Source organism: Prionailurus bengalensis, chromosome D4, assembly GCF_016509475.1.
Source record: "Prionailurus bengalensis isolate Pbe53 chromosome D4, Fcat_Pben_1.1_paternal_pri, whole genome shotgun sequence".
In the NCBI taxonomy this organism is placed as follows: Eukaryota; Metazoa; Chordata; class Mammalia; order Carnivora; family Felidae; genus Prionailurus; species Prionailurus bengalensis.
The window spans coordinates 72,949,352-72,976,674 of NC_057359.1; the positions used below are offsets into that span (position 1 = coordinate 72,949,352).

General features: G+C 37.9%; 1 protein-coding gene and 1 pseudogene across 2 annotated transcripts in view; one reads left to right on the top strand and one right to left on the bottom strand.

Annotated features, from left to right (window-relative positions):
• KIAA1958 (KIAA1958 ortholog) overlaps window positions 1-27,323 on the top strand; it is a 161,694-nt gene that overhangs the window by 74,523 nt on the left and 59,848 nt on the right. The gene's annotated exons all lie outside the window — the stretch shown is intronic.
• On the bottom strand, window positions 16,637-17,804 carry LOC122474576 (annotated as a pseudogene).

Below are 27,323 nucleotides of genomic sequence, written 5' to 3' on the forward strand. Positions count from 1 at the left end.
TATTTTGTTTTCCTAGTCATCAGCTGGTGGGCATTTAGGTTGTTTTTATTTTGGGGCTGTCATGAGTAATACTGTTAATAACATTCATATACAAGTTTTTGTGTGGACATATAATTTCATTTCACTTGGGCAACTACCTAGAAGTGTAATTGCTGGGTGTATGATAACTCTATGCTTAATTTTTTGAGGAACTGCCAAACTGTTTTCCAAAGTACCTCCGCCATTTTACAATCACCAACAATGTTAAAAGGTTCCTGTTCCTTAATGTGCTCACCAGTACTTGTTATTTTCCATTAAAAAAAATTCATCCTATTAGATGCATGAAATAGTATCTCATTATGGTTTTGATTTCCATTATCCTAATGACTAATGGTGTTAATTGAACTTTTAAAAGTTTTACTTCAATCATTTAATAACAATATAGTCTTTGGCTAATCCTGGCATAATTTAGACACGTTATTTTTATTAGGCTGGTGAAGTATTTGTACTAGGTAGGAAATCTGACTCTTGATACATATAGGATATAAGTAGTAATACTTTTTCACTTAAATAAATAGTTGTATCTAGTTTATTTGTGTCCCCTCCCCCCCTTTTTAAATATAAATTAGGAGACTTGGCCTGACAGAGTTTTCTGCATTCCCACTTAATTTATATTTGAGGGTAGAATTCAGAAATGTATTTTGCACGGTGGTCCAGTATACCAAAACAGCTTAGTAAGACTGTTGTATTACATATCCTTCCATGAACTTACCCAGCATCCTTCCGCTAATGTACCACAGCTTAGTAATTGTATTATCCCCTCCACTAACTTACCCCAGATTTTCTTGTATCTGCCTAGTGGATAAGGAATGAAACATCAAGGCTCTTTACTAAATAAAATATGAATATCTTATTATATAATTGTTTTTGAAAAGAAATTCAGCCTATTTGAAAAAAATATTTTAATCTATTTATTTTTATATAGATTACATTCTCTTAGGCTTTTTTCTTTTCTTAATGAAATTGTATTTTTTTATAATAGCTATAAAAGCAGGTATGGCCAAGTACAGCATATAATGAATACAATTGTAAACTGTGATTTAGCTTTACTCTAGCAAGGAGAATTGGTTTGGCTTGGAATTGAACCTTTAAGAAAAACAGTATAAAGAACTGGTAATGGGAATTTCCTAAGGAATCATTTTGATGTTTTTTTGATCCGTTGTTCTTTGGAAGGATATTATATTGCTAAGATATCATTAGCTAAAGAAACACTATTTGTACTGGAAACATCATGGAACAAATAATCTGATTGACATTTTTCTTTTGTGAACGTTACGTAGACTTAAATTTACCATTGTTCTATAGAGCCCAATTAGGCTCTGTGCTCTAACGCTTTTATTTACTTGTTTTGCATATTTATTGCAGTGGGTAGTCTTTATTCTAAACATAGATTTTTTTTAAATTTAGAATTCAGCACATCCAAATGTATGCGAATGATTATGTACAGATGGACCTTACTCAGTTAATATATAAAGTGTACTTGGGACTAAGCAAAGAAGAAAGCTTTTGAAAAGAACTTGCTGTAAGCAAAATCAGGTACTCTTCTTAAGAAAACAGATGTTGTATAAGCTGGAGTTCTTATCAGATCATTGTAGAAATACTGCATATCTTTGAATAATATTTTTAAAATAATCTGACAAATGACTATTGAGTCAACCAAAAACAAAGAGAAATTGTCTCATTTTACTTAGTTTTACTGATGCTATTTAAATTGTATTCTCCTAGTGTAAAGTCATCCTTATTTATGTTCAAAATTAAACAACCAAAGTGATAAAATGTTAATCAAGGTATGGATAAAATTATTTTCATACCAACCCTGTTATACTGTTCAACCCAAATCTTAGCAAACAGTAATGAGGAGAGAGGACATATATTATTAAAAGAATTATTAACTATCTCCCAGTGGCTTAGATTCCATTACATTTTGAGGTTTTTAAATGTAAATTTGGGGCATTTGTTATAAATTTAAATCTCTATTGCATTGTGAGTTGGGTTTTTATGTGCATATTTCTCAAATACACACACATACACACGACTTACTTTATGATTTTGTACAAGGACCCCTTTTATTAATCAGCTTTTTCCCCAGAAGTTTTATAGTAGCAAGCAATCAACTTTTTCTTATCGGATTTATAATATATGTGTGTTTTTCTCTTGAAAATACACATCTTGGAGCACATGGTGGCTCAGTTGGTTAGGCTTCTGGCTCTTGATTTCAGCTCAGGTCATGATATCACATTTCCTGAGTTTGGGCCCTGCGTTGGGCTCTGTGCTGACAGTTTGGAGCCTGCTTGGGATTCTCTGTCCCTCTCTCTGTCCCTCTCTCTGTCTCTGTCTCTGTCTCTGTCTCTCTCTCTCTCTCTGCCTCTCTGCTCCTCCCCTGCTCACTCCTTCTCTCAAAAATAAAGAAATAAACATTAAAAGAAAGAAAATACACATCTTTAGTTTTTTCTAATAAATTGTATGTTCTATATATATATCGGAAATATTAACTCAGTCTATTTTTTTTTAAGTTTTTTATTTATTTATTTTGAGAGAGAGCACACAAGTGGGGGGTGGGCGCAGAGAAAGAGAAAGAGAAAGAGAATCCCAAGCAGGCTCCACACTATTAGCATAGAGCCTGATGTGGGGCTTGAACTCACGAACTGCGAGATCGTGACCTGAGCCAGAACTAAGAGTTGGAGGCTTAACTGACTGAGTCACCTAGGCACCTCTCTCATAGTCTATTTTGTACATTGGAAATACATTTCTGTCTTTACTGTTAAAGTAATTTTGGTATAATTAAAGTAAGTTTGTTGATGGCATTTTTTAAGATGGATTTTCTTAATTTTTATGAAGGTTAATCTTTTTAGCCTTTATTTAGCTATCATCTTTTCTGCCTTTGGTTATTTTGCTAAGGATGTCCTTTCCCTCCCTTGAGTCAGATAACTACCTGTATTTTACTCTGGTTCTTTTCTGATCCCCCACAACCCCATCCTGTCTCCTTTGTTTTTTTTACCTTTAACTCTGCAGTTAGAATATATTTTGGATTGGAACCTCACTTCATTATTTTTGCAGTTAGATGTTTCAGCATCATTCATTAAATAATTCCTGTTTATATATCACATTTTTGTTTATAATTGGGTCTGTTTGTAGATTTTCAATTCTGTTGTTGATCTCTTTTTCTTCTAATTTTTTATTATTTGAGTATTTTTTTTTTTAAGATTTTTTTTTTTAAAGTAATCTCTGCACCCAACACAGGGCTTGGACTTAAAACCCTGAGATCAGTAGTCACTCACTCCACCAACTGAACTAGCTAGGTTCTCCACTATTTGATTATATCTTATACAAAACAAAATGCATTCATAGAAAAAGAAGAGTATAATTTAAAGTATTGAATAGAATAGAATAGCATAATTTAAAGTATTTAATAGAATTTAGTAAGTTTTTTGTTTCTTAGATTTTTTTTTTTTTTGGGTGGGGAGAGAGATCATGAGTGGGGGAGAGGGACAGAGGGAGAAAGAGAACCCCAAGCAGACTCCACGCTCAGCGTGGAACCCAGCTCGGGCCCTGATCCCATGACCCTGGGATCATGACCTGAGCCAAAATCAAGAGTCCAACGCTTAACTGAGTGAGCCACCTAGTGCCCCAAGTTTAATAAGCTTTTAAAATGATTAAGTCATATATTCTAGTTATTTGGTCTGTGTTTACATGCATAAACAGTGATTTTTCTTGTCAAAAACAAAAAACCTGAGTTAAAATAAGTTAAAAGAGAATAAATTGCTTTATAGTCCAAGGACATATCTTGAAACAAGCTTTTATGCAATGGTCAAATGATGTCTAGTTTCTTTCTTGCTATTTCTCACCCTTAGCCTCCTTGGTATTAGCTCTATCTGTAGATATTTGGTTTTTTTTTTTGTTTTGTTTTGTTTTTTTTTTCCAACGTTTATTTTTGGGACAGAGAGAGACAGAGCATGAACAGGGGAGGGGCAGAGAGAGAGGGAGACACAGAATCGGAAACAGGCTCCAGGCTCCGAGCCATCAGCCCAGAGCCCGATGCGGGGCTCGAACTCACAGACCGCGAGATCGTGACCTGGCTGAAGTCGGACGCTTAACCGACTGCGCCACCCAGGCGCCCCTCTATCTGTAGATATTTGATTCCTGCATTGTCCCTAAGGTGATTGCCAAGTGCTGCTAAGATTGTTGTCTTGCAGTAGACTGTGCCTTTGTCACAGCATTCCCCTTAACCCCTGAATCAGTCTTTGGAGCATCACGCCCCCAACAGGAAATGGTATTGAGGCCAGTTCTACACAAACCACATAGCTAGGTGTAGAGGTTGGATGGGGGTATTCTTCCAAGGACATTCATTCTAGGTACTAATCTTGAAAGGGGCAGCAAACCAGTAGGTAAGTAAGTAGGTACTTACTACTATTTGTGTGTATTTTTGTTTTTGTTTTGAGCACTTAAAGTTTTTTGTTTGTTTATTTATTTTTTTTTAATGTTTATTTTTGAGAGAGAGCTGAGCTGTCAGCACGGAGCCCGATGTGGGGCTTGAACTCTCACAAACTGCAAGATTGTGACCTGAGCCAAAGTAGGATGCTTAACTGACTGAGCCACCCAGGTGCCCTTGAGCACTTAAGTCTTTTTTAATGTGGTCAGATAGGAGGAGATGTTTATATATGTCATTCAAGGACAGGATATACTAGAACAGTGTTCTAACATAAGGGGTAGAAACATATATGAATATGTATGCTTGTGTGTGTCTGTATATGCATATGTATACATACATATCCATGATATTATATATATTTTCTTATTCCACAAGAAATATATGCCTCTTCTTGCAAGATAGGACAAGACTAAATATGTTTTCTTAGCCACACCCTTTTCTGTGCCTTCCTGCAGGAAAACCTGAGACATAAATTCTGAAAGATAAGGGAGGGAGAGTAAAAATTCAGGCTCAGTTTTATGCCATCATTTCCCTCCTTATCACAGGGTGCTTATCTGAGGATTGATAAGTCAGGCAGTGCTGGGCATTGAGATAGTAGAGCCTGGCCATTCAGAGTTTGGAATCAGACATGCCTAGCTCGATTCTCACCCCTACCTCCTGCTGGCCTTGTGAAATTAGCTGTCATTTCATTTTCCTGAGACTGTTTTCTCATTTGTAAAGTAATAATAGTGCCTGTCTTATAGGATTGTTTGAGGACCAAATGCAAAAATATAGGTTAAAGAGAATACCTGACATATAATAAACACTCAGCAAATAAGTTTCTACAATTACTAATATTTTTATTTTCATTATCATCACCATTGTTGCCATTATTAGGCTGTGCTCAATACTCTTTAAGTAATGAGGTAGATTCCGATGTTATGCAATTACATCCATTCATCTTCTAAAAAATGTTCCATGGACCAGTATTACCAGCATCAGCTGGAAGCTTAGAAGAAGTGCAGAATCTATGGTCCTACCCCAGACCTAAAGAATCATAATTTGCATTTTAATAAGATCTCCACATAACCTGTATGCACATTGAAGCTTAAGAAGCAGTGATACAGGGAATGCAGGGCCCATATTATGGGGCACATTGTTATTCCATCCAGCCACCCAGTAACTGAACACTCTTGCTGTGTGAGAGAATTCCCTCTGTGCACCTGCATTTCCCCATTGGAGAGGCCAAAAACTTGGTTCCAAGTTTGTATTTCAATGAGGGCACAGTCTTGTGACCTTAGGCTTTGTCAGTCAAATGCACTGACACCAGACTCCAATTAGAAGTACCTAGACAGATACCATATGTTTTCACTCTTAGGTGGATCCTGAGAAACTTAACAGAAACCCATGGGGGAGGGGAAGGAAAAAAAAAAAAAAGAGGTTAGAGTGGGAGAGACCCAAAGCATAAGAGACTCTTAAAAACTGAGAACTGAGGGTTGATGGGGGGTGGGAGGGAGGGGAGGGTAGGTGAGGGGTATTGAGGAGGACACCTTTTGGGACGAGCACTGGGTGTTGTATGGAAACCAGTTTGACAATAAACTTCATATATTGAAAAAAAAAGTACCTAGAAGAATCTATTTTGCAAATGCAAATCTTGCCATTTCTAGAGGTAGCAGAAGCAGCATCCCTGCAGTGGTTTCAGCCTTAGAGGCTCGTTGTTGGAGTTTGGTGGCTTCATGACATCTACCAGAGCAAATCTGTGTTGGGTCAGAGAGTTTTTTGTGGATTCCTGCAAACCTGATTTACTGGTATTCTAGGAAACCCTGTGGCCCTTATTAAATTCTTTTATGCCGAACCTCACTAGATTGGGCTTTCATTGTTCTAAACAAAGAATCTGGAGGCATATAACCTCTAAACCTAGGAAATGTTGCATGAAAAATAAAATAATTTTCTTTTTGTCACTAGGTTTGTATTTTCAGCTAAAATTAATGACATCCCTTTGGTAAGTAACCACTGATACCAGGATGGCCTGTATCATATGATATCTTGCTGTACAAATTGTACAAACAATCAATAAGATGGTGAGGGTAGAGATAGCTTCTCCTCACACTAAATCTTCCCTTCCTTCCAGTGGGAGTTTTTGCTGGAATGTGTCCCTTGTTGGGAAGTGGTTGGAAGCACAGGTTAACATATTCCCTGAACCTAGAATGGGGGAAGGAGGTACTTAGTACTTTTGCTTTCAGCTACGGACTTTATTTAAAGGGCAGTTCTGGGAAATGAGAGAAATCCCAGTTGGAACTTCTTACCATTATGTTAAATATTGGTTGAAAGTTAATTTTGAGTTATTAGTTTTTTCTTAGGTGTACCTTTTTCCACACTAATTCACATGATACTATTTTCTGAAATGATCTATTTTATTTCTTAAGTTGGTACCTTTGACAAAGGGATTGAATAGCAAAATCACCTGGAGGTAGCCCAAATAAGGAGGATTAAGAAAATCTGGACATTGACTTTTTTTTAATTGCCTCATATATTTCATTTATTCCTTCTTCCATTTCTTTGTCTCCTTGTATAATTTTGCCCTTGAGTTGCCATTGATAGTAGTGGTAATGTCAAAAGTTTTGTAAGATCTGGTGAAGAGGAGTAAGCTTTATTTCATTAGGTCTTTGAGAAGAAAGTTAATGAACTAGATACGTATCTAATTTATTGTGTTCTCCACACAGTACCCTTCTCTCCAGTCCTAGTGCCTCGCAAGTAGCATGAGTGTGGTCATTATATTAGTAATTTCTTGACCTCAAGTATATAACTTAGGGAAAAATTACGTACCTGGGTACAGGAGTTTCTGGGGCTCACTGCTTGATGCTAGCAACATCATCTAAGAAGCAAGAGCCTTGTTTCATTCCTCTCTTCACCTAATTGGACAGTGGATTGCATGTCCACAGGAAGAGAGGGCAAGTCAAAACATTGATGAAATTATAGGCCTCTAATGTGTTACTGAATACTGTGAACCTTTTCAGATCTGTACCATCAGCCGCCCTTCCCTTAGCCTGTTAGATGCCACCTTCCACCCCTCTCCTGAGTATCACAGTCTGATTGTTTCTCCATTTGAAGATCACCAGCTCTTGATTTTCCTACTTGAGTGTCATAGGAACACTTCTCCTCAACCTAGGTGCTGGAAAGCCCTTCCTCCCCAAATGATGAAAGGGCAGTTCTCAGAGTGGAGTGGTGGGGGTTGTCTTAGGTTTTATCACGCATAGCAGAAAGCTTATAATAATGAGTTTTAAGGATCTGGGGTTGGTGGTCTTTAGCTCCTGGCTGGTAAGCACTCCCCTCCTTCCTTCCTGCAGTGTAGTTCTTTGAAAAAAGAAAAGACTTGGTTTTAAATTAGTAATTTCTAGTTTTATTTTCTACACTGGCAATAGGGGAGGTGTGTGTGGGGATCATTCTGTTAAAAAAAATGACAGTATTTTCATCTCTTTTCAAAGTATTTAGGTTTTTACAAAGACAGTTTTACTAAGGCAGAAAACTCATTATAACTTACAGTATAAAACTTACATACATCTTATTATAAAGCTATAATAATTAAAATGGAATGATCTGACATAAAGATAGACAAGTAGAGCAGAACAGGATAGAGAGCCTAGAAACCCACCTACACATAAATAGGAACTGTATGTAAAAGAGATGGCATCTCAGATTAGTGGGAAAAGGGTGGACCAGTCAGTGAATAGTATTGGACATTTGGTCACATATGTGGAACAAAATAAAATTGGGTCCTCACCTTACATCAGACATGAAAATAAATTTCATTTGAAGATCTAAATGTGGAATTATAAACTTAAAACTATCTAAAGGAAATCCTGCAAAATAGCCTTGATGTTAGGAAGAATTTTTAAAACATGGCACAAAAAAGACACAAACCATAAAGGAAAAGATTGGAAATGCTAACAGCCTTAAGGTAAAAGTCTTAAAGTAAAAGTCTTAGCTGACACAAGGGATATCATAAACAAAGTTAAAAGATAAGCAACCATCTGTGAGATGAGTTTAATGTGCATAACCAAAAATATTCATACAGATAATATATATAAAGAACTGCCACAAATCAGTAGGAAAAAGGTCAAATAATCCAGTAGGGAAATGAAAAAAGGAACTGAAGAAGCACTTCTAATAAGAGGAAACCCATTTAGTTAGTAAACATGAAAAATGCTCAACCTCACTGGTAATCAAAGGGACACAAGACAACAACGAGGTACAGAAAGGCAAAAATTATTAACTATCCGAAGTGGTGTTGAAAGTATGGAAAAATGGGAACATGGTTGTGGGAATATAAATTAGTACAACCATTTTGGAGAACAGTTTGTAATATTTAATAAAATTAAAGATATGCAGAGCATCCAACCTAGGAATTCAATATCTAGGTATTTGCCCTAGAGAAATATCCATAGATAGAGAGACAAAGAGAAAGAGGGAAGGATGGATGTACAGGAGTGTACATTGCAACTTTGTGATAACAAGTTAAAAAAAATGACAATGTCAGTGTCTATCAAGAGAGAAATTGTATATATAATTTTTAATTTTTTTTTTACTATTATTTATTTTTGAGAGAGACACAGAATGCGAGTGGGTTGGGACAGAGAGAGAGGGAGGCACAGAATCTGAAGCAGGCTGCAGGTTCCGAGCTGTCAGCACAGAGCCCAATGAGGGGCTCAAACTCATGAGCTGTGAGATAATGACCCCAGCCGAAGTTGGATGCTCAACCGATGAGCCACCCAGGTGCCCCTAAATTATATTTTTCAATGGAATATGTGCATCAATCAGATCTACATTTACTAATGTAGATAAATCTTGAAGATACAGTTGCAGAATAATAGAGTACCATACCTTTTTTAAAAAACCCAAATACCAAAATATATTGTTCTTATGCACAGCCCCTCACATACAGTTAATTATGAAACATGAAAGGAGATACCACAAATGATAATGGTTGCCTTTGAGGAGGAAGGGGGATGGGAAATGAACTATATCTGTAACATTTTCTTTTAAAAACATGTAAAAAATATGACAAAATAATAACATGTATTAAATCTGAATGACAGGAACATGAATTGTGTTACATAAGAGGCAACACAAGTGCAGTGCTTAATTATGGATATCCAGACACACAACTGCCTGGATTCATATTCCAGCTCTGCCACCCCTTTTCTGGGTGAGTTTGGCAAGTTAGTTAACTTCTCTGTGGTTTCATTTTTTCATCTGTAAAATGAAGAAAATAACGTATTTATTCTATAGGGTTGATACAAGGATTACATTAATCCATACAAAGCCCTCTGATTCAAGGTCAGCATACTTTAGCATTATTCTGTATACTTTTCTGTATATTTCAAACATGGTTACTTTTTTTAAAACATGGTTACTTTTTAAAAAAAAATGTTTATTTATTTTTAGGGAAGGGACAGAAAGTGAGGGAGAGAGAGAATCCCAAGCAGGCTCCACGCCATTAGCGCGGAGCCCAACATGGAGCTCCGTCTCCTGAACTAAGAGATCATGACCTGAGTCAAAATCAAGAGTTGGACACTTAACCAGTTGAGCCAACAGGCGCCTCTAAAACAGGATTACTTTTTGTTGGTTTATTTTTATTTTTATTATTATTTTTTTTTAATGTTTATTTTTGAGAGAGACAGAGCATCAGTCGGGGAGGGGCAGCAAAGCAGGCTCCAGGCTCTGAGCTGTCAGCACAGAGTCTGATGCGGGGCTTGAACCACAAGATCACGACCTGAGCTGAAGTTGGCCACTAAACCAGCTGAGCCACCCAGGTGCCCCAAACATGATTACTTTTTAATACAGAGAAAGACGGATACCATATGTTTTCACTCCTATGTGGATCCTGAGAAACTTAACAGAAACCCATCGGGGAGGGGAAGAAGAAAAAAGTTAGAGATGGAGGGAGGCAAACCATAAGAGACTCTTAAAAACTGAGAATAAACTGAGGGTTGATGGGGGGGTGGGAGGGAGGGGAGGGTGGGTGATGGGTATTGAGGAGGGCACCTGTTGGGATGAGCACTGGGTGTTGTATGGAAACCAACTTGACAATAAATTTCATATTAAAAACATTTTTTAAATAAATATAGATTATGAAAATAAGTAAAATTGTGGAATATTTATGAGATGAGGGCATTACGACATTGTTATTACTGAATATAGAAGGGTTTTTTTGTGTGTGTAAGAAAGCAAATTTTACTTAACATTATCTTCTGGTGTACTTGTTTATAGACAAAGAATTTGGGGATTATTCTTACAAATTTCAACACTGTGGCTTCCCTCCTATGCTTATAATGGGACGCTGTCATGGGGAATTTTTTTAACTTCCTCTGCTATAATATGTAAAAAACAACCAAAAAATACCCCCAAATGTTCTCTATTATCTATTAGCACTTTTATTTCCAAAATAATACTGCCTGAGTTCCATGAAGAAAGAGGTTGTTTCCATTATTTTACTGATGAGAAATGAGCCACAAAGAAACTAGGTGATTTGCTTAGTTACGGTGGGAGAAACTTGGTCTCGTGCTTGTTAACTTCTAAGTTAACATTGAGTCACTGCTATGTACCTACCTCTGCTTGTCTTGGTATAGGTATAGCCTAAACCTCCAAACGCTCCTTCTTCTCCTTTTTTCATTTTCAGGTCATGCCTATCACTTACCCAAAGTTTAGACTGCCAGAGTACATATTAAAGATATGATTTATTTTCTCTGAGAATCATTTCTGAAAGGACCCAGGGTTTAAATAGAAGGATTCAGGGAGACAGGAGACATGTGTTTTAGTCTCTTTTTCTGCTAAGCATCTGGCCAAGTCACTTGCACTTGAATTTATCAAACATTTTTTTAAGATCAACTATATGACAGAAGTGATGAAAATACAAAGATGAATGTCAGATTCCCAAGCCCCACAATAGCATTGTTTAGAGAAGGTGGCCAGTAAAGCAACAACTTCAATTCCAAGTGTATAGAAAGAGGTATATGAAATGTAGTGGAACACACATGAGGAGCAGTTTACTCAGCCTTACGGTACACAGGAAAGAGTATTTCAGGTAAACAGAACAAATGAGCAGACATTCGGGCATAAACATTTTGCAGATTAATCCATAGGGAAGCATGGATTTGAGTGTGGCTGAGAAGTAATTTCCAAGGGGTCAGGAGAGTTGCTGCTGGAGGTTGGAGCCTCCCATGAAGGGCTGTACCTGTGATGTCACGAATGTCCTACATGCAGAGCAGAGGGGCATAATTCATTGTCTTAGAAGATCATACTGATAGCAGTGGGAAAGTAGAGACTGGGACACAAGAGCTGTTTTATAGGGTGTTACGGTGATTCCAATGGGAGATGGCAGTAAAGTGCTCATGAGACAACAATACAGACATTGGAGAGGAGGAGAGAGACAGAGGTTGGTGCTTCAGGAGTTAAAAAGTACAGACCTTGATTACTCTGAGTATTTGGCCTCTTGAGATCTCTGTTGCTACCCTCATATTCTCTCCCTGAAGGCACAGCACTATTTTGGGTAACACCAAAAGGTTTTCAGAACCCAAATATCTATAGTGAAGGCATAATTCTCTGAGAGTAGGGTAAAACAGTGTTTGGAGTTCTGAAGCATGCTGTGACATTCATTTCATTCATTCATTTGACAAATATCCATTGGAAGGCTACAAATTGCCAAGTTCAATTTGAGTACCACTAGTACACCAACATTCAGGACAAAAACACGGTTCCCTTTGTCATACTGCCTACAGTCTAATGGGAAAGAGACATATACTTGCCCTCTCAAAACATCCTCAATTAAGAGAAAAAAGTTGAAAATATTTTCTGAACCAAGATGCTATTCACGTTTAAATGACTTTGTAAGATTAAATCAGTTGCCTTTAGATAATACATTTTTGAAGGCTGTATCTAGGATGATATGTGGTTAAATGAACAATTAAGCCACTATAGTAAGTGAAAGGTGAGTTTTAGCTGGAAATTAAAAGTGCAGAGGCTACAGACAACCCACTCCACATCACTTATTTGAAATACTTTATACTTAGCTAAACATAACATGAACCTAGTTATATTAAAATTGTAATATTGCTTATTTTTGCAATCAACTAGTGACCTATCTTTAAGAATTAAAAGTATAATTATTTACTAGTTTTCCAAAAGGCAAAATAAAAAATCAACCTAATTGCTTTCTATTGTGCAAATGCATAATGTTCTGAGAAATACTTTTATCAGCTTTTCTCTAGTGCTTACACATACTTCTAAAATGTCATTTGTCTTAATATTTCACAAGAAAATCTTCCCAATTGGCTTTTTATTTCTCTAAACTAAAGGCACTTTTTATTATACCAATGAAATAAGAGCTCTATTATTTATTTAATGTTCATCCAGATATAACTGAGACTTCCAAATATGCAAAATGTACCCAAATACAGCAGACTAGCAAATAACTATAAACCTCAGCATGTAATTTCCTTTCAGTGAATTTAGATTTGACTAAGGCTGCTAGGAAGTTCAGAATCAAAGAGGCATAGATCTTGTTTTTCTAGTCTTGGTATCCATTCCTTGTAGTCTAAAGAGATGAAATAATGTATGACTTCTCAGCAGAGAGGTCAGTGTCAGAACACTGAAGTCTTTGCTTCAGTGTCCCGGGATTAAAACATCTTCCTTATTTGTTTTCCTCAGGGAAGCAGCAGCCTTCGATCTCTCCTTACAGATTTTGCTGCCTGACCATCTTGGGTCTCACCAGGTATGGGCAGAGTGCAGGTGATCCCCTGCATCGTAGGCCCAGCAATAACTTCTCTTTCAGTCTAGATCTCATTTATGTAACTGATGGCTTGTGTTCCCAATAGTGTATTAGAACCACAAGAAGTACATATATATATATATATAATGTAATAAAAGCAATAAATTATGCTTACATGGCTACAAGGTGATTTTAAGCTTTATTTTAGTTGAGAAGAGTGATCAAATTTATCATCAAGTAAATCTGATTTAATGATTGATATGCCTTAGTTAGCTTATTTGTCTTCACTTATGATACACATAGCTGAATCTTCAGTACTGCCCTAATAGCTGCAGGATTGCTTTTTCAGGCAAAACAATTTTCTTACCTTTTTCAATTTTCTGCATTCTTATCAAGGTAATACATGTACGTGGCAATCAGTAAGATAATATTGTTTTGTTTTTTTTTAATTTTTTTTTTCAACGTTTATTTATTTTTAGGACAGAGAGAGACAGAGCATGAACGGGGGAGGGGCAGAGAGAGAGGGAGACACAGAATCGGAAACAGGCTCCAGGCTCTGAGCCATCAGCCCAGAGCCTGACGCGGGGCTCGAACTCCCGGACCGCGAGATCGTGACCTGGTTGAAGTCGGATGCTTAACCGACTGCGCCACCCAGGCGCCCCAATAATATTGTTTAACATTAACAGTCTCTCACCTCAAAGCTCATCACCTCATAAATCCCACTCTTCAAGAAACTTCATTTGAGCCAATTCTATTTTCAGTTCTTTCCAAATTCTAAACAAATTGTTTATACTTCTGTCTCTTGATTATCAGCTTGAGAAAATCTCTACAGACTCCTTATTACAAATGATGAGAATTTAACTCATTTCCATTAACCTTTCAGTCTTTTATTTTTAGGCAATTAAAATATGCAAATACCCAATAGAAGAATAAAAATAATGAAAAAGGAAATAAATAGGCTCACTCAACCTAAGACTGAAGATACTAGTGTCTCTGTCCTTCCTTCAACTATTCTCATCTCCCTTCTAACCATCTTCTTAATCTGACAAAGTTGTCAATATTTTTTCATCGTCTTTGGTGGCCATGACGGAGTCTTTTCCTGCTTTATCCTTAAGTTGACTCTTCAACATTAAAAACCAATAGTACCATTTATGTTATTTTGACAGTGTAAAAACTATTCATAGTTATTAGTGTTCTAAACTTGAATCTCTTTTCATCCTGATGAATTTCACCACCTCTGGGACACTGAAAAGAGGATGTTCCTAAGGGTTCTTGTATGGATAAATGACCTAACCAATGAAAAGGGCTTACTTAAGTATGTCCCCATATTATTATTATTACTGTATTTGTTGCATCTGAAATGTCATTGGTTGTAAAAACGTACCATTATTTTATATTCCACAATGAAAGAAAAAGCATGCTACGAATTAAACTATAGTTCCCAGGAATTGTGAGACAAATTTCAGAGATATTAAAATGTAGAAGTGCATCTTACAATCAATGAAATACCTTATTCTAGTTTTGGGGGGTTTGTGTGTTTTCCTAAAAGTTTTGGTATCATTTCTTGACAGAAGAACAGTGTGCTGTTATCGTATCTGTATGGTCCTCCCAAGATTTCCATTTTCCATTCCGTCTTCCTGCTGCAGTTTGGACTAACCGATTTAACAAGCCTGAGATAACCCTCCCACCCTGAGGATTCTCTAGGTTTCATCCTCTGTTTCCTAGCTTTCACGTGTCCCTTTTTTCCCCTCATTTTACTAGAGTCCATCAAATAATTTCCCAAGAATGGATAGGTGGGAAGTAAACTTTTGAGTTTTTAAATTGCTGCAAATTCCTTTCCTCTAGTAAGAATTTAAAAATGTTTTCTTTGGTAATTGTTCCTTTCACAGGGATTGTAATTATAGTAATCTCTCAAATCTCTCAGAATTTTGATTAAAAGTTTTTAAAAAATTATCTTCTATCCTTAAATTATTTCTGTTCTTTTTTTTTTTTTCCATCCTTCTCTTTATTGCTGCCAGTTTTCTTCTGATGCCTAGTCAAATAGTTCACATTTAAGAACACAGGACAGGAATCTGGCGTTGGTTTCTTCTGTGGTTGTGTAAATAGATTTGCTTACTTTGGGCCTTTTCCGGAGTGAAAAGTATGTGAGATGTATTGATTGGCAGGACTCGGTTATAGAGAGTGGATAGAGAGCTGGTGCTTGGTCCGCAGGCCTCCAAAGATGAGTCTCAGGCACCAGCACCCATGCTACAGGCCATGCCTTCCCACATGATTGGGTTCAATTTCCTTAGCAAAGTTTTGTCTGTGTTTTGTTTTGTTTTGTTTTGTTTTGTTTTGTTTTTGTTTTGGAAAAGGATAAGGGTGGAGCAGTGAGAGGTTAGGGAGCCCAGTTTTCAACTCTACTTCTCACTGTCACATTCCCTTGTCAGTTGTCCGTAAGCCTAGAGCCTCAGAGGGTTTCAACAGAGTGATTGGCCTCCACCTTGGATGCAGCCCTTGTGTGTTCTAGGCCCTCATGACTCCATGTGTGGTCACCTGGGAACTATTAAAAATAGTTTGTCTCGTTGCTTTAAAAATTCTTTGACTTTTATCATTTTGATTATAATAGATCTTGGAATAGTCTTTGGGTTGATCTTACTTAGAGTCCTTTGAGCTTTCTGTATCTGGATGACCATATAGCTCCCAAGATGGAAATTTTCAACTAATATTTCTTTAAATATCTTTTTTTTTAATGTTTACTTATTTTTGAGGTGGGGGAGGGGAGCAGAGAGAAGGAGAGACACCAAATCTGAAGCAGGCTCCAGGCTCTGAACTGTCAGCACAGAGCCCGACACGGGTCTTAAACCCATAGACTGTGAGATCATAACCCGAGCCAAAGTCAGATGTTCAACTGACTGAGCCACCCAACTGCCCCATCAACTAATATTTCTTTAAGTAAGCTTTCTGCCCCGTTCTCTCTCTCTTCCTTCTGGAACTCCCACAATGCAAATGTTCATTCACTTGATGGCATCCCATAATTCACATAGGATTTTTTTTTTCATTGTTTTCTTTTTATTCTTCTAATTGACTAATATCAAATAATCTGTCAAGGTCACGATTCTTTTGCATGATCAAGTGTGTTGGATGCTCTGTATTGAACTTTTCACTTTTGTTATTGCATTCTTCAGCTCCTGGATTTCTGATTGGTTCTTTTTCATGGTTTCTGTTTCTTTATTAAACTTTTCCTTTTATTCATGCTTTGTTTCCCCGGTTTTGTTTAGTTGTTTGTGTTCTCTTACATTTTGTTGAGTTTTGTTTTAAAAAATTTTTTTAATGTTTATTTTTGAGAGAGAGAGAGACAGAGCATGAGTGAGGGAGAAGCAGAGAGAGAGGGAGACACTGAAACCTAAGCAGGCTCCAGGCTCTGAGCTGTCAGCACTGTGAGCCCGAACTCACAGACCGTGAGATCGTGACCTGAGCTGAAGTTGGATTCTTAATTGACTGAGCCCCCCAGGCACCCCTTGTTGAGTTTCTTTAAGATGATTATCTTGAATGTTTTGTCCTGCAGATTATAGATTTCCGTTTATGTTTTTGTTTTTGTTTTTATGTCTGATCTTAGTTGTTACTCTTAGAAAAATCTCATTTTTGATTGGACTCAGACATAGAGGTAGAAGTTCTCGGAGAAGACACCCTCCGTCTCTTGGTAATCTGTTCCTGGTGTTTTCTTTGGCCTCCTTCAATCTCTTGGCCAAAAGTTTAACATATTCTGAAGCCTCTTCCTTATTTTTCTTAGTACACTGTTTCTTCAAAGCAGTATGCTGACCTTTGTGTTGGAGGACACATGGAGTAACAAGACACTGAGTCTTGGGTGCTTTGATTCTAGGTTTCTTACCTTCTTTGTTTAGGGTCTTTCTCACAACATGCTAGTGGACATCATCTTCTTTAGAGAGATCGAAAAGTTTGTGGATTCTGCTAGCTCTTTTGGGCCCCAGGTAACGAGGCACAGTAGTGTCACTGAGTCCAGGAATATCCTTCTCCCCCCTTTTTTACAGTGATCAAGTGGAGTACACTGAAATTGGCATCCACAATGTAACCCCAAACAGATTCACACTTTTTTCCTCCAGTTCTCCTTGGTCTGTAGCAGGAATACCCTTGACTCAGTAGCAGGCAGACATGGCCATGGATCAGGACACTGCTTCATGGGGAAACCTTGTTTGTCATTGCCACCACTGATTCGGACCACATAACCCTTCCATTCCTCACCCAGAGCATCAATGCCAACTTCTGTAGCCATATATTTCTCATAAAAGGTATGAAGTTTGCATTCATCGTCCACTTCAATGAGTTCCTGGCAGCCAGTAGCTGGGCAAGAGGTGTTCAGCTTCATCCTGAAGCAGCCTACTGCTTCCGAGGCACCACACAAAAAAGAGCTAGATCTCCATTTTTTTTTAGATCAGTTATGGGAGCTTGATTAGTTTCCTTTGGTTCCTTTATTAATTTATTTGTCATGTTTGCCTGGTTCTTCCTGATCCTGTAGCCTTGCATTGTTGTCTATACATTTGAAGTAACACCTCTTCCAGTTTTTACAGACTGGTTTTAGCAGGTAAAGGTCTTTTCCTGTTCACTGGGCTGATAGGATTACCTCTGGAATCACAGTCCTGCTGGGCTGGACAGTTAGGAGGCTGTTCCTGGGTTACAGTTGGGTTGCAGTTGGTATTCTTGTTACCAGTGGCTCAGGTGGGTGTGGATCTTACCCGGTCCCTGGGTGGACAGGACTGTCTCCAGTACCTTGCTTGGTAGGGTAGTGCTGGGACAAAGGTCCATTTTAGGATCCATGGTTAGGTCTTCAGACAGTGACCCTATTAACTGGGTGTACAGACGGTTGTGGCTCCCACCAGGCCCCTGAAAATGATCCTAAGTGGTCACTGGAAGAGTCCTTGGATTGGTAGGACTGGCCCTGGACCATGGCGTAGAAAAGGCTGTAACTGATTGGCAGCACTGTTTCTGGTTCCACAGCCAAGATTGAGGTCTGCAGACCTGGCTCTGGAGGCACACATGGGTGTGTCTCTTGCCAGGTCCCTAGGTAGGCTGCATCATTCCCTGTGTGGCTAAAGGAGCTAGACCTGATTATAGGTTCCTTTCAGGATCTGTGCGGGTGCTGACAGGGGTATTTCCCACAGATTCCCTTGGCCAGTGGTACTAGTCATGGACTGGCTGAGAAGCTGGAGCTGAGTATTGGGCCCTTTCTGAATCTCTGGGTTTGCAGATGGGATTATGTCCTGCTGGGGTCCTGGACTCTCAGGACCGCTGGCAGACTGTGGCTGTGACAGGGTTAGAGCCATATACTGGGCCCTTTCAGGATCTTCAGGGTTGCCAACATTAGTATCTCCTACTAGGTACTAGGTCCTTGGACCTGTAGGACTGCTGGCAAACTCCAAGTATAGGACCCTTTTGGAATTTCTGGCCACACAGATGGGAGTGTCTCCTGCCAGGTCCCTGTGTCAGCAGGACGTTTTCAGGCTACAGCTAGAAGCAGCATGGCCCTGGTTACAGGGCCCTTTCAGAATCTACAGCCTGAAAGAATTTGGAGGGCTTACCTCCAGGGGCTCCAGACCACAGCCAAGAAGAGAATGGACATGCTTTATAGGCCACTTAGGGTCCACATCCTGAACCGAGGTCTGTATGCCTATTACCCAGTGCATGTGGGCATGACTACTCCTGGGTCCCTTGGCATATGGTGCTGGTGACAGAACTGAAGCCACATGGGGCTATAGTTCTCAGGGGTATGGAGCTGTTCAAGGATCTGAAGTCTGGACCATGATTGGTGAGTCAGCCACCTGGGTGTGAGCTTGCCTTCTCAAAACAGTTAGGGTAGGGTTTCACAATCTCCCACCCAGTTCCAAAACTCCCAGAAAGCCACTTTTGTCCTTGAGTGGATATCAAATTATTGTTGACAGGGGTGATATGAGTAACGGATGTCTTCAGACATCTTACTGAAACCACTCCCACCCCTAGAAACTTAAAAAAAAAAAAAATCAGTGTTACTTAATTTTCTACCTGTTAACTTATTTAGCAGAAAAAAAGAATCCTTATAATCCAAGAATGTGCTGTTGCTGTGAATTTGACTTTAGTGTTTGGTACATATTCCTTAAAAATAATGCCTGAAATTATATTTTACATAATATTTTTAGTCTCTGGAGTATGTTAAGATTTATGTTACAGATCACTAATGTTTTATACCTTTATACTGTTGCATAACTGCTGCTAAATTATTATTCTGTGTAATGAAAAGCAGCTATCTCATCAGTAAGAAAAAACTTTGCTTGTTTTGCCCATACTTATAAATGGGTAATATAGAAAGCTAATCCATGTATAAAAAATAATTTAGTTTTTATTTTATAATGAAGTTTTCAAAACTATGTTTTGTTTTTACCCACTGACCCAATTAGAGAAATTAGCATGCTCCTGTCCATTAAATTATTACTTCTTGGGTGGAATTTAATGAATATTAATAGACTAACTCAGAAAAAAAAGATAATTTATTAGGGTTTGCTGCATTTCTATTTTTATGTGTTACCTGTTTTCCTATGCATTATGTGCCATACATCTTTTGTTTCAAGTTGGTTAATAATATCTTTGTGTTTTTTACTTTATTATTCATTTTCAGTAAAAGATGCCTTCACATTTTGAGCCTTACTAATTAAGATATGCAGTCCTGTAAATTGAATGTAAATGTAAAGAAAGACCTGGTTTCCAATCATAATTTTTTATAACTGTTTCTATTGTGTATAGTATTTCATTTCTTAAATTCATCTGATGTTACCTAATGTAACATGCTTGTTTGTTTTGGGGTCACTGAAGCCATAGAATTTTCACAAACTCATGAAAAGTGCTTTTCAGACACTCACTTCTGACTGAGGTACTGATAAGCTATTAACAAATGGTGATTATTTTTCTTCATAGGCAGGGTCATATGTTGTTAGCTCTTTGATTACTACATGCAGAATAGCAATAAAAATAGCCAATACTTATAGGGTGCTTATTATCTCACTAATTGCTTGTGGTAACTCTGTTCTCACAGCTCTGTGAAGTCAGGACTATAATTAACTCTATTTTACAGATGAAGAAACTAAGGCAAGAAAAGTTGAACTTGCTGGAGGTCACACAGTAAGAGGCTAGGAGAGCCGGGATTCTGACCTAGGTAGTCTGGTTCACGCTGTTAACCACCAGAGTCACTGGCCATGGTGATGCTTCTCTTGCATGTTTCAGCAGCCCTCCCTCTTAGCACTTAGATGTCCTTTTAGGATGTACACCAACTTTCCTTCAGTTTTATTTCTCCAAAAACTTCATTGCCAAAACTTCTACTTTTACTCTTCCTTTTCTAGTCCCAATCTCCCATCTGCTTTTATTGTCTAATTGTCTCCATAAGAAGGGGATAATAAAGTTTAACAGTTGAGGAGACATATACAGACATGCCTAAAACAATGCCTACCGTGTTGAGGTGCTGAATGTATTTTTTGTTGAGTGTTAAAAAGTAAATAATGCAAATACTAAAATTTCTAGAAAGAAAAAAGAGGTAACTTTCCGCTTTCTTTTGGGAAAACTCATGCTGCTATGTGGAGTTTGAATAGAGGCAAGAATAGACACAGGGAATTTGTATATCATCAATGGGTAATAAATCCAATATCAAATTCTTTTTCAAGTCTTAAAACCTCTAATTTCAAATGATCAAAGGGAATATGTCAGAAGTAGTAACTTAACCAGGCATTACTGTATTAATAGTAGTTTCCCTCTTGAACATAAGACACAGCAGTATTTCCAGAGAAAAATAAAAATACATCACAAAAGGACACTGAAGTCTATAGTTAAAGTGGAATGGACTAAACTCTTGGTAATTGAAGAGTAATAGTTGTAATTAAAATTTTAAGTCAGAAGGATATACACCAAAATATATACAGTGGCCACCTTTGGATGATGGATTTATGGGCAGTTTTTCTGTCTTCTCTATACATTTATTTATATTAAACATGTACTACTGGGGCATCTGGGTGGCTGAGTCAGTTAAACATGCAGCTTCGGCTCAGGTCATGATCTCATGGTTCATGGGTTCAAGCCTTGTGTCAGGCTCCGTGCTGACAGCTCAGAGCCTGGAGCCTGCTTCAGATTCTGTGTCTCCCTCTCTCTCTGCCCCCCCCCACCCCGCTCGCATTCTGTCTCTCTCTCTCTCTCTGTCTCAAAAATAAACATTAAAAAATTTTTTAAAGTACTACTTTCATAATAAAACTAATAAAATTATTTTTATTAGGGGAAATATACATAAAATAACCTTTTCCTCATGTGAATACTCTTTAAGTCATCTGTTTTTTAAACTTCGATATTTCTGGATTTAAGCAAAGCATATTTAAGGATATTTGAACTCACCAAGGTTAAATGCAGTCATGGCTGAATTTCTGAACTGTGCAAGGAGTAATTTTTACTTTTGAAAATGATTTAATATCCAATAAAATTTTACTTAAAAATCATGAAAGAACATACATAGGCTGATTAAATAATGCCTGTTAAACAGTATTATGTGTTGTGTACTAATGGAGTCATCACAGACTAACCTGAAAAGGAAAGCCACATGTGTAAAGCTGTGACTTCATGATCGAAACTAGAAAATGGGGGGCACCAGGGTGGCTCAGTTGGTTAGGGCTCCGACTTCAGCTCAGGTCATAATCTCACAGTTTGTGGGTTCAAGCCCCACACTGGAGTCTGCTGACAGGGCGGAGCCTGATTTGGATTCTCTGTCTCCGTCTCTACCCCTCCCCCACTTGCTCTTTCTCTCAAAAGTAAACAAACATTAAAAAAAAAAAAAAGAAACTAGAAAATGTAAATGTCACATCAGTAATGAATCCCTGTCTCTCCTACAACTGCCTTAAGTCCAGGAAAGTAAGAACTCAAAAATAAGGTTCTTTTGGGAAATTGTATATGATGTTTTGTATATGAAAGTCTGAAGGCAGCAGCTCACTATATATTTTATGTATTACACCAGCTGCAGGTATTTCAGATCCATCAGAAGGTCCTCTTGATTCAGTGTCTCTGGCAGTGTAATAAAAAAAAGTGGAGGAGAAATCTCTGCAGTCTCTAATAAACAATATATCAGTGAGTACTGTCAGATTCTGTAGAAAATTCCACAACATGATTTATTACGTTAATTACAGTCATGTGGGTTTCATGCTGCTAAGCCTGAAAATGCAGCCACATTCTACAGTTGATTTAAGAATATATTTTGGCCAAGACAAAAGGGGTCCTTATTGTGATTAATATAGTACAGTATTTATTCTCTTGTTTTACTCTTTTTTTGCCTTTGAAATGCTTAATTTCTTTTCTGTGACTTGAAATTAAGTTCGAGATTTGAAAAGTTTCGTCTAGTTTTTTTTCACTTGTGTCATCTGGTCTCCTTTTTCTCTTTTTGTGTTGTCTTAGTTGTCACTGAATGTTGCTTGTCCTCTATATGTGAAGCCTGTTTGAATTAACTCCTTTTGAGCAATTGTGGCTAGCCTACAGCTGTCCCTAGCTAGCAGTGCTGACCCTAAGACTTCTTAGGTTACACCTGCAATACTACACCTCTTTTTGAGGTGAAGGAGCAATTGAGGAGAAATCTTAATTTTCTTAATGCAAGGAAGCAGAATTTTTAGAGAATTCTATGGTTTTACCCTTGTTTAGTGCTGTACTGAAGTCATAGTCACAGAATGTCTCTTCTTCAGTGAGACAGGAAGCTTGTCACATCACAGGATTCTAAGTGATGTGGAATGGAAGGTGTCCTAAGAGCTGTTTTAGATACAGATATTAATTCTGATTGCTTACATATGTCTGTGACAGAATATGTTCACTTATACACAAATGCCTAACACTGGTGATATAACTTGGGAGAATTAAATATTAGCTACAAATTAAAGCATCAATAGAGGAGAAACTAGTGAAATAAGATTTACTAGGTTGGAATACATTTCTTCTTCTTTTCTTTTCTTTCTTTTTTTTTTTTTTTTTGTTACGTTTATTCATTTTTGAGAGACAGAGACAAAGTGCAAGCAGGGCTGGGCAGAGAGAGAGGGAGACACAGAATCTGAAGCAGGCTCCAGGTTCTGAGCTGTCATCACAGAGCCCAACGCGGGGTTGAACTCAAGAGCTATGAAATCATGACCTGAGCCAAAGTCGGACGCTTAGCTAATTGAGCCACCCAGGCCCGGGTGGAACACATTTCTAAGCAGTGATGTTTTTAAAGAGTTGAACTAGGGCGCCTGGGTGGCGCAGTCGGTTAAGCGTCCGACTTCAGCCAGGTCACGATCTCGCGGTCCGTGAGTTCGAGCCCGCGTCGGGCTCTGGGCTGATGGCTCAGAGCCTGGAGCCTGTTTCCGTTTCTGTGTCTCCCTCTCTCTCTGCCCCTCGCCCGTTCATGCTCTGTCTCTCTCTGTCCCAAAAATAAATAAACATTGGAAAAAAAAAAAAAAAAGAGTTGAACTAGATGATTTATGTACCCAATGCTGAGCTAAGTGGTTTGTTTTTCTCTTAGTCAAATAATTTTAATACAACCCTTAAGAGATAGGTACAGTTATTACACCCATTTTACAGTTGTCGAAACTGAAACTCAAGTTAAAAGACTTACTAACACGAGTTCACGTAGCTGGCTAGCAGTAGAGCTGGGACTCAAACCCAGCCATTCTTACTGGCAGTGCTGCAGCCATAAATGAGTTGCTACACTGCCCATATCAAGTGCCTTGAAAGGGACCAAATAAGATTAGATTTGAAACATTATTTTTGGCAATTAGGGAAACAGTGTTGAATTTAATAATTTCACAAAAGTTACAAAAGACGAAGTTTGAATCCAGTGGATTTCAGAGGGAAATAATTCTTTAACTCCTTCATTATTTTGTCAAGTAATAATACTAGTTATCTATAATGATTTTTGGTAGTATTTTTCACAGAAGCAGAAATCACTTAAGCATTTATTATTTATTTAAGAAGCCACTGTTTTGCCAGGGAAATAAAAATTTTCAGATCAGAAAATCTGCTGTCCCAGCAGGGAGGCAAGTGCTGCAATTGAAGCCAGGCTTAGGCTGAGGTTCACTTGAAGGAAGATATTCTAGGCCTTTTAGGGGAAGATGGAGAGGAGGCGCTGTTTCTCAAAGCATGGCCTGTTGGACCACACCTATATTAAATCATCTGAGAACTTGTTAAAAATGTAGACTCCTGCATGCTATGAGCCATTCATTTATTTATTTATTTTTTTATGAAATTTATTGACAAATTGGTTTCCATACAACACCCAGTGCTCATCCCAAAAGGTGCCCTCCTCAATACCCATCACCCACCCTCTCCTCCCTCCCACCCCCCATCAATCCTCAGTTTGTTCTCAGTTTTTAACAGTCTCTTATGCTTTGCTATGAGCCATTCATTTAATTCCTTGTTGGGAGGATTTGCAAGGTCAGTGCCTGGTCTCCTTTACGTGTACAATATCTTACTCCATCATCCAATGCACACATTTCCTTAGCCTGATTTAATTCGTAAAGAGAGAGACAACAGTGAATATGCATGAAAAAAAGGTGGGGTTTTTTCCCTCTTCTTTCTTTCTTTTTTTGCCTGTACTTGCTTAATAAGTGCTGGTATTTTTGTAATGTATTTTATTTCTAAATTTTTTTAAGGAGAAAATTTTCCAGAAGCTCTAGAGTCACATAACGTACAACTGAGAGAAATGAACAGATGACCAATGTTTAAGTGATTTCTGCTTCAGTGAAAAATACTATCAAAATCATACCAAACTGACTCATACTGTTATTCTAAATTATCAAGCTTTTGAATATGTATGTAAGAGATGTGTTTTACTCTCACTATTGGAAAAGATTAACTGAGCTTTAAAATAGTTTGTTGGTCAGATAGCTATAATAACATACAAGTCTGGCTTCAACTAGTGATGTTAACAATCCTACAAAATAGCCTGTGTTTGAAGGTTCTAGGAAAAAGCATAAAAATCAAAGGAGAAAGAAGACAGTAACTTTTAATACATTTTATGGTAGTTATTAGGTTATCTCAATTTATTTTCCACCTTTTTTTTTTTTGAAGATTTTATTTTTAAGTAATCTCTACAACCAGTGTGGGGCTCAAACTCACAACCCTGAGATCAAGAGTCATGTGTTCCACTGGCTGAGCCAGCCAGGTGCCCCTTTTTTCCACTTTTAAAGTAAATATAGCTCACTATTCCTTTTTTTATTTTTATGTTTTTAATGTTTATTTATTTTGAGAGAGAGAGAGAGAGAGAGACAGAGAGCATGAGCAGAGGAAGGCAGAGAGAGAGGGAGACAAAGAATCCGAAGTAGGCTCCAGGCTCTGAGCTGTCAGCACAGAGCCCAATGCGAGGCTCAAACTCACGAACCATGAGATCATGACCTGAGCCAAAGTTGGCTGTTTAACCAACTGAGCCATCCAGGTACCCCACAGTATTCTTTTTTTAAATAAATTACAGGAGTTAGGAGCTATTGCTGTTTTCAAAAATGAAATATGAGTGTTGGCAAATATGATTTTTGTAACCCTTTGACAAATAAAGTTGTCCTATTTCCTAATTACCAACTAGGGCACTTTTACATTTTAATACCAAGATTATTTTCCTTGAGCATATGAAAGAATTCTAAGAAAATTTAATTTCTTTCAAAGGAATACATATGTAGAAGTAAGTACCTAAAGCAAACATCATCATGTCAGTATAATCTCTTTTAAAGTGAGGGTCAGGACTAGGGGGAGGGAGTTATCTTGATTTTATGGACATGTTAATTCTCATATGGACTTCTGTTAAAGTATTGTTTTTTTTCTTATCCTGATGGTAATATAAAGATATTGTCTTGTAGCAATTTGTGTGATAGGTCTTATTTGTTTGTTTGTTTGTTTGTTTTTTAGTGAGCTCTATGCCCAAAGTGGGCTTGACCCTGAGACCCTGAGATCAAGAGTGAGATGCTTTACTGACTGAGCCAGCCAGTCCATCCTTATGTGATAGGTCCTTTTATCCAAAGGGACTAGCCCTGGGAAAAGCTTCCAGTGTCCTTGTAATGAGCCATTTCGTATAGTTATTGCAGATGATCATACCACCTGCCTTGACCACAACAGACTCTCTGAAGAGGCTTAATGAAGGATAAGGTGACTATGAGATTCTGATTGTGAGCCCCCAAATTTAATTTCATACCATTGACTTTTGTTCTTAAATGCAGTCAGTAGTGTTGGTCTAAAGTAGATTGTATAATTACACATACTGTTATCTCAGTAACTTTCCTTTTAGCTTTGGTGTTAGTTCAGCCAAAAAATGTTTATTGAATGCTACTACTTCTCAAGTGCTTTTCCAGATCCTGTGAGTAAAGTAGCAAAGTCCCAGCTCTTACAGAGCTCACAGCCCACTGGAGACAGACAGATGCTAAGCAAGGTATCAAGTAAATATGTGGTATGTCAGATGGTGACAGGTGTACAGAAGAAAATAAGAGCACAAGGGGAATAAAGAATGTCAGAAGTAGAGAAATGGGTTGTTGATTTATTTTTAAAAGGCAGTTTCTTCAAATGTTTGGCATTTGGAGGTTCTTTGCACTTAGCATATTGTTTCCTCTCCTGGTGTATATATTTATAATTACTATATAAAGCACTTCATGTGGCTCTCCCACTGTTTAAGCTTTATATTCCCCACTCTAACCCTTCTCCCACCTTCAGACCAGGATCAGTGTTTTACTGTCCTTATGATCAGAAGCCAGACTCCCTCTCATATCATTCCCTTTGCATATGCAGTTTCTTCCTGCAGTGCTCTACCCTCCTGTTCTTCTTAACCAAATGGTACCCTTTCCCCCATGGAACAGAGCTACAACATATCTGAAGCTCTATTTGACTTCTCTTTTGTTTCTGAGTTCCTATAGGGCCGGGAGGCCATGCCATAAACACAGTGCCTAATCGCACTGTGCCCTGTATGGTCATTTTAATTAATTTTACGTGTGTTAGTCATTTCTTCTAGCTATGATATAATCTACATAACCATCAGGGACTTGCCTTTGACTCTACCACCTCAGGACTTCTTGAAATGCTAGGGAGGGGGGAGGGGGGTACTCACAAATGTAGATTTAT